This window comes from Silurus aristotelis (genome assembly GCF_946808225.1).
Source record: "Silurus aristotelis genome assembly, chromosome: 19".
Taxonomy (NCBI): Eukaryota; Metazoa; Chordata; class Actinopteri; order Siluriformes; family Siluridae; genus Silurus; species Silurus aristotelis.
In genome coordinates this window covers 18,006,368-18,020,276 of record NC_139592.1, presented here as the reverse complement: position 1 = coordinate 18,020,276, position 13,909 = coordinate 18,006,368, and positions in this window count along the sequence as shown.

The window sequence follows — 13,909 nt, the reverse complement described above, 5'->3', positions numbered from 1 at the left end:
TTCTTGTTCTGACTTTCTATTTATGATTCTATTTTATTAATTGATATTTATTTATTAAATTCAGAATTGTTAAATTACTTGTATTATACTTTCGAACTGTTTGTTCTGCTGTAATGGAATAGAATGTCGCAATAGGTATGGTGTCCTACAGCAGTGGTCCCCAACTTCCGGGCCGCAGACCGCCACTGGTTCGTGGGTCAATTGGTACCGGGCCGCACAGAAAGAATACATAACTTACATTATTTCCGTTTTATTTATTATTTGATTCTGAACGATGTTTTATTTTGGAAAATTACTGGATTCTCTCCGCCACATCTGTCTATGATTTACTCTTGATACATGTCAAGATGCTTGCCTCAGTCACGTCTTACCTACATCCTATTTATATGTCAATATGAGTAATATGGTATCTTATACACACGTGTGAGTGTATAAGTGTATATAAATAATATGATATTTAAGTGTATGTGAGTTTATATGATGTGTAGGGTGACATCTACTACAATGGCTCAGGATTACAAGTTGCATATAATCACCTTTCACTGCACATTTGAACAATAATAAAACTATAATGAATGGACATTTGGTGCCACCCAGATGAGCAGTGTTGTGCTAGTTACTAAGAAATAGTAACTAGTTACAGTTACATGTTACTTCATTCAAAAAGTAACTCAATTACTTTGTTGATTACTTACACCTAAAAAAGTAATGCGTTACTGTTAAAAGTAACTTTTTAGTTACTTTTTTAAAGAACCTTCTTTAATGTTCCCATTAATGCCCTTTTATGCATTATGGTCTATACAAACACAAAACTGACTTAAACACAAAGTAGTTTTTAAACACTATTTTATTTAAGTCAGACCAGCACAAACTTAATATATCACAAGGATTTCTGAAATAAATAACAAAACAAGCTGAATAATATATTCAGAATCCAAAACTAAAGTGGCTTCTGCATCATGAAAGCTGTTGTGTTAAGCTCTTAAAAATGTTCATTTGACAGCTTAAGTATGAAAACTATCAACAATCTACAACATAACACCGGGTTAGCTTTTAGCTTCGTCGAGGCATGGAGTTTCTGGAGGAGCTTAGTCAGATTGGAGTTCCTGTTAATCGCGGTAGATACGACCTTCGAACCAGAAAGACACAACTTACATTTGACTAAAAAGTTTTTGTCTTTATGCTCAACTAAAGTGAAATAATGAGCATATTTCCACTTTTAAAAACTCGTCTTGCTCTTGCCTCGACTCACCATTACTGCCGGACATACTTGAATAAACGGAAACACGCCCACAGTGTGTCTTCTTCGTATTTACAGTGATTCTGCTATAAACAGGTTAGACTGTAGGCTACACTTCAGCCAAAATCATTTCATTTAAAAAAGTAATGGACAATGCACCATACGGTAACGGTAACAGAGTTACTTTATATAAAAAGTAATGCGTTACAGTATTAGTTACTGTCAAAAGTACTAGTACTAGTAATGCGTTATTGCCCAACACTGCAGATGAGCTCCCTTTTGAGTTTGGTTTCTCTCAAAGTTCCTTACTCATGCCATCTCAGGGAGTTTTTTCTTTGCCATAGTCACCACTGGTTTGCTCAATAGGGACAAACCTACAACAAAGAAACATATAGATTATTTTATAACCTTATAAGAATAACCTTCTTTTATTTTATATGAACTGAATTAAATTGAATTGAATATTATAAGAAACATCGAGAGGATCCTGACTCAGTAGAGAACCCATCCTTAAAGATTCCCTTTTAAATGCTAAACTGTTTGTGGCTATTGTAGTCCTGTCATTTTAGCAGAACTGTTCATATTAATTACAGCATAGTTCCATTAAAGAACTCAGCAGCAGTGTGTGGTTTCCAGGATGGATCAGGCAGGTCCAGAGAGCAAAAGGGGAAAGGATCATTAGTATCTCAGGAGCATACGTAGGTCTAAAGAGAAATTGAGAGAGTGAGCATATGATTGTATAAGTGCAAATAAATGATAAGTTGTCTCATACATGAGTTTACATGAGTGTTAGGGTATCCTTTGATTGTATTTAAAGGTCTAGTTTGTAGGTCACCTTTTATAGCAGTTGGAATAAGAAAGCCCACTTACACACTATTCAGCCAATAGAACTCTTATTTAGTGGCACCACATGCTTTCCTGTAGAAATAAACTGCTAAGTGCATGCAGAAGTGCTTTATACTAGGTAACGTTATAAAGCAATAGCATGTGCTGGAAAGCAGTTTTTAACTGATCAATGAAATTCATGTCATCTGATGGATTGTATGAAATCTAAAAATATAAAAAAAAATCTATATAAAAACTGGTATAGATCTACACATGACCCTGTTGCTCACCATAAATAAATGTGTTTAGAATTTCAATGAAACTTTTTTTGTGACTGATGCATGAACAACGTTTTTGTTCATGATTTGTAATATGCCTACAGGCATCACATCACATGCAAAATTATTTTTTAAGATCACAGAAAATGAATGTACCGTTTGTTCAGCTAGCAGATGGTAACAGTCGCCTTTAGCTTTAGGAAGATTTTGTCCTTTTTTGGTGAGGGAAGTGGGAATTGCCCTGGCACTCTATCATCTCTTATTTGGGGCTCTGTTCAACAGGACGCTCATTATGTTAATGAATGTTATTTTGTCCATTTGTTTACACACCAAATCATACATGTGCACGCACGCACACGCACACACACACACACACACACACACACACACACACACACACACACACACACACACACACACACACACACAGCTGCATATTACTACTTATATATTATTTCTTTATGATTTCTGGAAGACATTAAAAACACACACTATCCTCTGTGGATATGCACAATTGCTGTGTGGACAATTGACTCCACAAAGAGTTAAATGCCCACATGGTTTTAATTACCACTGAAAAAGAGTATCCATTTTCAGAGGGTAATTCAAGGATTATGGTTCTTTTCAGAAAAGAAACACACCCATATCCACACTCTTTTACATAGAGCACAATCTGTATCATAAAGTGTGCAGTACTGTTTTAGAATATGTGTATTTTATCCCATTTTGCTCTAGAATGGATTAAACCTTCAAAATCTAGCATGGAAAAGTAGGGTGGGGCAGACACATGGAGGTTTGTTTGTTAATGCACTCCCACTCCCATTTCAATATTTGATCTGAGAACAGGGATGTGCTCTTTGTAGCAGGGAAAAGCTCCTGAAGCAGCATCAGAGAGTGTGGTTAATTTGTGAAGCTTTCGGGAACATGGGGTTTCAGGTTTTGTTTGGTGTAGAGTCCTGTGAAAACTGTAGTCCTTTGTGTACAGGTTTCTAGTGGCAACCCAAAACCTTTCAATGCAAATGCACTTTAATATATTTAACATAATAATAAATATGTTTTATTATTCTGGTATCTACATCTTTTGAACAGCAGCATTATCAATTTCACTCTATATCTATAGCTTCCAAAACTGACTTTTGAGAACCACACACAGGTATCTGCTGAGCTATCAATTTGACTGCATAATCAAAAAATACAGCTGATGAAATGCTTATAGTCTTGGGTAACATTTATTTATTCATTCATTTATTATTATTAATTGCTATATACAGGTTAGAGTCACAGTTGATTTGGACTCATTCATACCTACCTCTGTCAGGTTTTTGGCCACTGGAAGGAAACCAAAAAAACCTAGAGAACCCATGCCGACATTTGAAGAACATGAAAAACCTAATCTGATCTCAGGACTGACCTGGTGACCCTGGAGCTATTAGGTGGCGATAATACCCACCATTTATTCATACTATTATTATTAGTAATTGTTTTTTTCCTGGTCAGGGTCACAGCAGATTCGGACTCTAGCCAAGGAACAATGGGATGTGAGGTCGAAATCCTTTTAGAATAGAACATTAATCCTTTACTGGGCACCATGCACACTCATTCCCACCTACCACTGTCAGGTTTTTGGGGACTGGGAGGAAGCCAAAAAACCTAGAGGAAACCACACAGACACTGGAAGAACATAAACATTTTTAGCACAGGATTGCCTCAGGAGCTATCAGGTGGCAATACTACCCACCATACTACAGGTGTCATTTCAATCTAAAATAAAAAAGTCTGGATAACTTGAAAGCGACCATAATATGATTCACTATGACAGTGAAATCTAATTGCAGAATCGCACCATTTCAGAATCGGAAAATGTTAAAAATGATTTCTACATTACTTACTGTACATAGTGCTCCTCTATAAGCCAGCCTCAGAAATCTGAGTCTCCCCTACAATTCCAATTCCTAGTCTCCTGAAAGTAATGAGCAAACCCTGCCCTGCACAAATTTTTATATAAAAGAATGGCTCGGGAAAGATAGATAAAGACAAGTCTTTGTGGTAGAACAAATAAATAAATTTAATTTAATTTAATTGAGTTGAATTAAATTAAATTAGCATCAGATAAAAATATTCAATTGAATATTTTTTTTTTATAAATATCTTTTCTTCAGGGTTTTTGCTTGATGCCATTCTTACACCATGGTCAAGCTTTATACTAGCGTGAGGAAACCATTTTTGAAAGAAACTAAAAAAACACTTTGTATAAAGCACAAATGCTATAAATTGAGTAATGCATTGTACAGAAGAATGTCAGTAAATACACTTTGTGGCTGTGGTACTGATTAAAGTTTGGAGGTGTAATTGAATTAAAACTATGCAGCACACAGCCATTAAAGCTTGGCCATGGTTCATGTTAAATTTATGTCATGCAAACTTGTGTCAGGAGAAAGTGCCAGGAAGTTCCTAATACTCCATATGTAACACACCCTGAATACACCAGTTCCGAGTATTCATTATCTGTGTGTGCTTTATAAAGTGAAGTTTATCTTAATCACAGCACAAGGTAAGTTTCAGCAGAGGAAATCCGTATACATTTTCACACACACACACACACACACACACACACACACACACACACACACACACACACACACACACACACACACACACACACACACACACACACACACACACACACTTATCCACACACAGAGAAAATCAGGGCTGTGGCGACATTAGGATGCATTGCTATTTCTGTTACAACATAAAACAGATCAGTTTGTCCTCTTATTTAAAGATATTTAAAATTACAACAAACCTTCTAACTTCATCTTCCTTGAGATAAAATTATGCAGCTATACATATTCTAAATCTTAGTTGTGTACAGCTCCTGAAGCAGGTTTTTCTGTGTCATGTGTTCATTCAGCAGTAATGAAAATTTTAAATATATACATATAGTATTGTAGCTATACATACATACATACATACATACATACATACATGCGGATAGTGGATTAGATATTTTCCCACTGTGGTACTAATAAAGGTATATCTTATACCACAATATGGGCATTGGGAATTTGATTATACAGGTTAAGAGGCATGCTTTTGGTACTGTATAGTAAACAATTGGTTCTTTTGTGTTGATACACTGTAAAATATTATAGCACTATTAAGTTAAGAGTACCTTTTTCTTCTCTTTAACACCAATTGTCATGCCAGGAAGATAGTAAAGGCCTGTAGTAGAGGCCTGGGGTGCAGTCAGTGCTCCATTTCATTCCAAAAGTATTCAATGGAGGTTGAGGTCAGAACTCTATAGCAGGCCAGACAGGATCTTGAACCCACGTAAACCATATCTTAATGGAGCTGGCTTTGCTTTTAAGTATATAAGTTAAGTCTATTATTTTGACTTTATGTACACATTTTGGTTATGTTATTGTGTGTAGGAGTATTTTGAGCAGCTGATGAACAAGAAAAATGAGAAAGAGAGAAGGTTGGATGATGTGGAGTTAGTAAAGCAGAAAGTGGATAGGATTAGTAAGTAGGAAGTGAGAGCAGCGATTAAGAGGATGAAGAGTGGAAAGTTGGTTGGACCAGATGACATACCGGTAGAAGCATGGAGATGTTTAGGAGAGATGGCAGTGGAGTTTTTAACCAGATTGTTTAACAAGATTCTGGAAGGTGATAGGATGCCTGAGGAATGGAGAAGGAGTGTGCTGGTACCGATCTTTAAGCATAAGGGAGAGGTACAGACCTGCAGTAACTACAGGGGAATTAAGTTGATCAGTCACACCATGAAGCTATGGGAAAGAGTAGTGGAAGCCAGGCTGAGAGAAGAGGTGACCATCTGTGAGCAACAGTATGGTTTCATGCCGAGGAAGAGCACCACAGATGCCATATTTAAAATGTTAATAGAGAACTATAGAGAAGGACAGAAGGAATTGCATTGTGTATTTGTGGATTTAGAGAAAGCATACGACAGGGTGCCAAGAGAGGAGTTGTGGTATTGTATGAGGAAGTCAGGTGTGTCAGAGAAGTATGTGAGGGTGGTGCAGGACATGTATGAGGACAGTGTGACAGCAGTGAAGTGTGCAGTAGGAAAGACAGACTGGTTCAAGGTAAGGGTTGGATTGCATTAAGAATCGGCCCTGAGCCCTTTCCTGTTTGCAGTGGTGATGGACAGGTTGACGGACGAGGTCAGACAGAAGTCCCCCTGAACTATGATGTTTGCGGATGATATTGTGATTTGTGGTGAGAGTAAAGAGCAGGTTGAGAAGAGCCTGGAGAGGTGGAGATATGCGCTGGAGAGAAAGGGGACTGAAAATCAGTAGGAGTAAGACAAAGTACATGTGTGTGAATGAGAGGGAGGGCAGTGGAGTGGTGCAGTTGCAGGGAGAAGAGGTGGAGAAGGTGGAGGAGTTCAGGTACCTGGGGTCAACAGTGCAAAGTAATGGAGAGTGTGTTAGGGAAGTAAAGAAAAGAGTGCAGGCAGGTTGGAGTGGGTGGAGACGAGTGATAGCAGGAGTGATTTGTGATTGTAGGGTATCTGCAAGAATGAAAGGAAAAGTTTATAGGACTGTGGTGAGACCTGCAATGTTGTATGGATTAGAGACAGTGGCATTGAGTAAAAGGCAGGAGGCGGAGCTGGAGGTAGCAGAGCTGAAGATGTTAAGGTTTTCGTTGGGAGTGACGAGGATGGACAAGATTAGAAATTAGTTTATTAGAGGGACAGTGCATGTAGGATGTTTTGGTAACAAGGTGAGGGAGGCGAGATTGAGATGGTTTGGACATGTGCAGAGGAGGGACATGAATTATATTGGTAGGAGAATGCTAAGGATGAAGCCACCAGGTAGGAGGAAAAGAGGAAGGCCAAGGAGGAGGTTCATGGATGTGGTGAGGGAAGACATGCAGGTAGTTGGTGTGAAGGAGGCAGATGTAGAGGACAGGGTGGTATGTTGACGAATGATCCGCTGTGGGGACCCCTAATGGGAGCAGCCGAAAGAAGAAGAAGAAGAAGAAGATGTTATTGTGTGTCTAAGTGTTACTCACATTAATTTCTTGTCTAAGTTTACTCTTACTAAACCTACTAAACTTACTAAACAGAAAAAAAAAGATATCCAGTCTTCCAAACTTTGCATTTCTTAGAAGCATTATTCTGGTCATTATTTGACATATAATAAGCACAGAATTCAGAACAATGTTAATGTATACATTATATGAACAAAATATTGTGAACACCTGATAATAATATTTGCATGTGCTTTGTGAACATTCCATTCCATATTCAGTCCCCTTTGCTGTTCTAATAACCTCCACCATTCTGGAAAGACGTTCCACCAAATATTTGCATTGGTCGTTGTGGAGATTTGTGCTCATTTAGCCACAAGGGTGTTAGTAACTTTAGGTACTGATGTATGCTGAAGAGGCCTGGGGTGCAGTCAGCGCTCCAATTCATCCCAAAGGTGTTCAGTAGTGTTGAGGTCAGAGGTTAGTAGCAGGCCACTCAAAATTTTCCAGTCCAACCCATGTAAACAATATTTGCATGAAGCTGACTTTGTGAACAGGGGCATTGTTATGCTGGAACAGGTCTGAGTCTCTTAGTTCAAGTCAAAAGAAAGCTGAATGCTACTACATCCAAAGAGATGCTATACAATTGTGTGCCCCCAACTTTTTGCCAAAGAACTACATAGAGTATGGCTGGAAAGGTTTGCCCATATAGTGTAGCTACAGTATTTGCATTTTTTTTTTTACTACTGCTGACTGAACACATGACACAGAAAACCCTTCTTAGGGAGCTTCACACAACAAAGATTTGAAATATTGTAAAGTCTAAATGTGACAGTAGATAAATTCGACATTTGTTTTACTGTTTAATTATTAAATTATATAGCTGAAGTCCCCCACTTCATTTTGTGATAAGTTGCTGAGAGGCATCAGGGAATAGCAGACTTGATGATCATAGCTGCTTTAAGGCTTTTCTACATTTATATTTACATATAAAATCTAGCAGACACCCTTATCCAGGGCAAATTCCAGCTAAGTCTGTATCAAAAAATTCATTCTGACACTGACACATACTTTATTGTGTACATTATCACACAATACACATACTTTGTTAAAACTCTGATGAAGAGGTAATATAGTATAAAAACGCACAATGCAAGATTTCTTAATTAACAGTCATAACAAGTCATTGTTTTCTGTCTTTATTATGTCCACTCCACTGTAAAGAAACAATTTACAAAAAAAAAATCTCAATTCAAAGGTAACATACTTCGACAAAATTTTTTTAAACTCTATTCTATTCTATTCTATTCTATTCTATTCTATTCTATTCTATTCTATTCTATTCTATTCTATTCTTTATTCAATAAAACACAAAGAACTCTTACACTATCTCCCCAAAATCATATTTATCAGGCTTCCTTCTCGCACCCCTCCACCCTTATTATCTACAGCCGACACCAGATTCGATGCAGATGTTTTACTTTAGCAGCTGTCTCGAGTGGGAAAAGTTCCGAGTGCTAATAAACCAAACCCCACCACACCCTACAGTGACCATGGCCCCAAACGTCTGAGAAACAAAATATATCTCATATTCAGCAAAGTTCTGACCCTATATGAACCCAAGAGCATCAATATTCTCCACTTATAACACATAAATGCAAAAATGCACAAGCATGACTAACAGAATACTTAAATATTTTATTAAGAGGAGATAACAATACAGTTATTAATACAATCACTTAAAAAAAACTAAACTAAAAAACAGAAATAATCCCACATTAAAATAAAATGATCTTTGATATTCAGCGTATTGTGTTAGGCGTCAGATTTAGGACGTGATTGTTGATAGTTATGATTCCTTCTCACTAATCAGAATCAGTCTAGTTTGGGGCTTGGCAGACATATTGAAAAGATGACAGGAACTGAAATACTACCAAAGATCACGAACTTAAGAGCATGTCATACATTCACACAGATATCTGGACCTTTTTTACTGCCCTGTAGAGTTCTGTGCCATGCTAACACATAGCAACAATGTAAATAACACCCTTACTTTAGCCAAATAATGCTGCTTTACTGCTGGTAATTGGAGGCAAAGTCAATTTCTTTAGACAAACTGTCCAAACTTTCACACATCTGCTTGGAGACAGTGTATCTAGGCTATAGCTCCCTCTGTTGAAAAATCTGTCATATTGAGAAGACTATTACTGAATGATGTCCAGAATCTCAACAAGTTCGCTGTCATTAATCTGTAACACTCAGATTGGTCATACAAATAACTGAATGCACTGCTGTTATTTCTGTGGAACTGAATGAGTTTCACAAAAGGACGACTTGAAAAAGAAGGTGGCATTTAAAATGGCATGAAACAAGAGAATTGCTTATTTTTGTATGCTGTGGTTTTTCCCACATTGTACAATCCTGAACAACATAATGTGGGAAATATAAAGCTTTTAATGATCTGAGAATTATATACTAGTCACCAATTTTAAAAAAATGCACTCGAGACGTCCTGTGCCACCATTTGCTTGTTTTCTCTTGTTTTCTTGGGAAAAAGCTAGAAACAGGCAAAATCAGCCGTGTTGTACAAGGAGGTAAAATCATGACCATGACTAAAATGTCTGCTGTAAAATTCACCACGTCTGGATTCACAACAGCTTTTAATTACTCATTTTCTGTCTGAAGTTATCAACACTAACTCTTCTTTCTGCAAAGAAAAAAAGAATATGTACCCGCATTTCAATGAACCTGTCAGGGGAAAGCAATCCAAAGCTAAGTTGCCTAAGAATATTACGAGCTTCAAATTTTGCCATTTTGGGCTTGGTCCATTTTTATGCCCAGGAGTGTATGCAGTGAGTCAAAGAAAATGTATTCTCAATTCAGAAAGTTCTTATTATTCATCATCTGTGCAGGAAAAACAACAGAAATGCTTGTTAAACACAATAGAAACTGTGAGCGCCCATGCAGGCCAGGTATTCAGCAATTTAGTTAACAATTCAATAATGGGACAGAATAATGGATTCATGACATGTTCATAATCTGAATCTAAACATGCAAACATTTTGAAATGATGTGAGTAGGCTGTGCAGCCGAGTCTTCTCAAATAAATATTTCTTCATCCACTGGATTTTATTAACTACATTTCTACCTTAAAAGGAAAAAAGAAAGAACACTTCTTTTCTCAGCATATTTTAGCTTGGAAGGAAGCATGCAGGGTCAACAGTGATGCAGAACCATGAGAGCAGTTTAGGGTTGGGGAATTTCTCAGTGCCCCAAAATTTGTGTTCACTTTTAGACTCAACTCTTTAATCAGTAAGCTAAAGGCTTTAGTGCTGAGCACTTCAACTGAATTAAATTTAGATTTATTTGTGTAGTCCCTGGTGGTCTAGTGGTTAGGATGTGGCGCTCTCACTGTTGTGGCCTGGTTTCGATCCCCGGTCAGGGAACCAACCCCAGCCACTCTTAGTGTGCCGGTCCCAAGCACGGAGAAATGAGGAGGGTTGCGTTATGAAGGGCATCCAGCGTAAAAACATGTGCCGAATCAAACATGCGGATGATCCGCTGTGGCGACCCCTAATGGGAGAAGCCGAAATAAAGTTTTAGTTTGTGTAGTGCTTTTAACTAAGAAAAACCACTGTTTTAATTGTTTCAGAAATCTATAAAAAGAGAAATGTATTTATATAGTCTTCTTCTATGAAAAAATACAATTATGCTAATGAAACTGTAAAATTCAACACATGTCTGTGTTTACTACATTTTTTCTATCATCAAGAAAGATTTAGTAAACCCAAGCACCAGCATTGAAAGGCTAAATGGAAGCTGGGTTAAAAGCAATGGACAACAATGAAATGGAACAATGGAATAACTTTTATGGTTACTTAACAAAAAACTTAGCAAAAAACTATTAATCAGGAAATGACAAATACTTTTAATCGCTTTAAAATGTTTACCCTTGTGGGTAAACTTGCACACAGCGTTTTACAGAAATTGCACAAATTTCAAGTAAAAAACTATGCTCTTATTTTCATTATTTCAGCCACCACTAGGTGGAACCCTAAGACCTGTTTAAAGAGATCAATCCAAATCCGACACAAAGCTGAAGGATTAAGCAGGTTGGTGCTGCAAAGGCTCCTTCTTGTGGGTGGACTCTGAATGGTTCTTTTATAACAAAGAACCCACAGAAAACTCTGGACATCAACCAAATAGAATTTTGACAAAAAAAAAAAAAACCTCACGAAATAAAGCCTATTACGTCCATTATTATAAAATAGACTGGACACACATTTTGAATAAAGACTGCATCTGGGACTCAAAGCAATTCTGACATTGCAGATCTCTCTCTCTCTCTCTCTCTCTCTCTCTCTCTCTCTCTCTCTCTCTCTCTCTCTCTCTCTCTCTCTCTGCATATAGTGTAGCATTGTGTGTGAACAGCTGTATTTCAACACACACCTGTGAGTCCAGGTGTGTATGTGTGTCTGTCTGTCTCATTGTAGGCTGTCTCTGATGCATTTGCTCTGGGCTTGGGCAAAGGCTCCCAGGTCCAACACATTAAATATTCATCCAGCTGCAAACCTTAAGCCTTTAATAATTCTCAGAGAAGTGTCCTGAAAGCGAAGCCTTACTACCCTAGACACGTTCTCGCATAGACAATGATTTCAGACATGCAGACAGTGAGATTGAGTGAGAGAAAATGAGATAGAGAGAGAAACTGCAGAAAACAGATGGTCTGTATTTAGAGGAACGGAAATGACATGCACATGGGGACAGAGGGCCAAGGAACAACCTGGGTTTAGTTAAAATGATGTCTTCCAGCACTGGCTAGTCTATGAGCCTAGTGGTATGATTTGTTAGGACTTCCTACAAGGAAATCGTAAGCACTTTGTTACCTGGTTAAAATGTAGTGCAGGTCCAGTGATGCTAGCTTATGTGTATGAGCAGTAATTTTGGATGTATTTGAAATAGAAATTTAAAATAGACAATGATTTATTTCAGTTATGTTGTGTTATTCTGTCTTGTACATCTGTGTTTGTGAAATACTATTAGATACTATATATATTATTAGAACATTTTTGAGCATTCATTCAGACCAAAGAATGTCTGTTGTTAAATTCTTTGTGATGTATAAGGCAGCTATTTCTGTTTCTTAACAGTTCATGAAAAGCATAGAAATTCCCAAATCCTCAGATCTATCCAGAATTTTAACATGTTGTAACTGATGTTAACGTTATAAAACAAGGTGAGTTTACTGTTATTGGAAAATAATCAACAACATGTGGATTATACTACAGCAATTTGCTATTGCGTGTCTTATAATTCCTGGAAAGTGGTTGCCCAGTGGTTAACGCTTGGGTTATTGATTGAAAGGTTGAGGGTTTAAACTTTCACTCTTGGGCCCTTAACCCGCTCTGCTCCCAGGGTGCTGAATCACGGGTGATATTGTTCTCTGACTACAGCTTCCTAACTGCATTGGTGTATGTAAAGAAAGAATTTCCCTGTGCTGTAATGTACTTGTGACAAGAAAAAGGCACCTTTAGAAAATACATTGTGTTTTTTAAAATAATTCGAATAGTTTTACTATTTTAATATTTCACATTCAGGAAATTTGTGATGGTGCTTAACAAGTATAAACAATTGTTTTCTTTTCTAAAAAAATAAATCCTTTGTTATGTCTTGAAGATAGTCTTGTTCCTTAATACTGACTGCTGCAAACCTCTAACAAATGGAACTTTTTATATAAATGTTCAATAAATACTTAAAATATTAATATTTTTAAATAACAGCATGTTTTAATCTATTAGGTTTTGAGCATGCGTTCTAAAATCAGTGAGAATTAGCGGTTACCATAGAAACCATATTAGAAGTGCACTTTAATCTAAATCTGCCATTTGCCTTGTAGCCAACTACTATTAGAGCTGCAGCTGTAGAAAAGTAATCAACACCTTCTAACAATTTCATTTTTCAAATGTTAGCAGTGTTGTGGTATAATACAGTATGTGTATTTAGATGTTACATGATTATGATTCTATGTTTTTTATTAATAAGCTAAAAGGTGATGCAGTTATGCACAAGTTCTCACGAACACAGAGGAGAAATGCAGCTGATTAACATTGCTGGTACAAGATCACTTTTCAGATACACAGTATATTATTTTTCAGTTTAGCAGTTTACGTTTTTTTTGGGGTTTTTTTTGCAAATGGCATCTTAACCTTGAGAATATCTTAAATATAATAAAAATCTATCTAGATTCTTTTCTTTTTTTTTTACATTTTATTATGCATATTTTCTGACACACTGTATGCACTATTTCAAAATATTTTTTCTCTTTCTAGAAATAAATACTTAATATTAATAAAAAAATATTATCCAAAAAGAGCACAACTATTTCAATCTTAAGGTGTAATAGCATTATATTGGTCTATGGGAACGATTATATTGAAGATGTTTTCACTCGCTAAATTGGTAAATGTGGAGTTTAGTCTTTACTCTTATTGAGCCAAAAATGGTAAAGAGTAAAAATTCAGTTTTATTTTATTCAGTTACAAGTGGCTATAGTAAATCTCTGCTTTTTTTA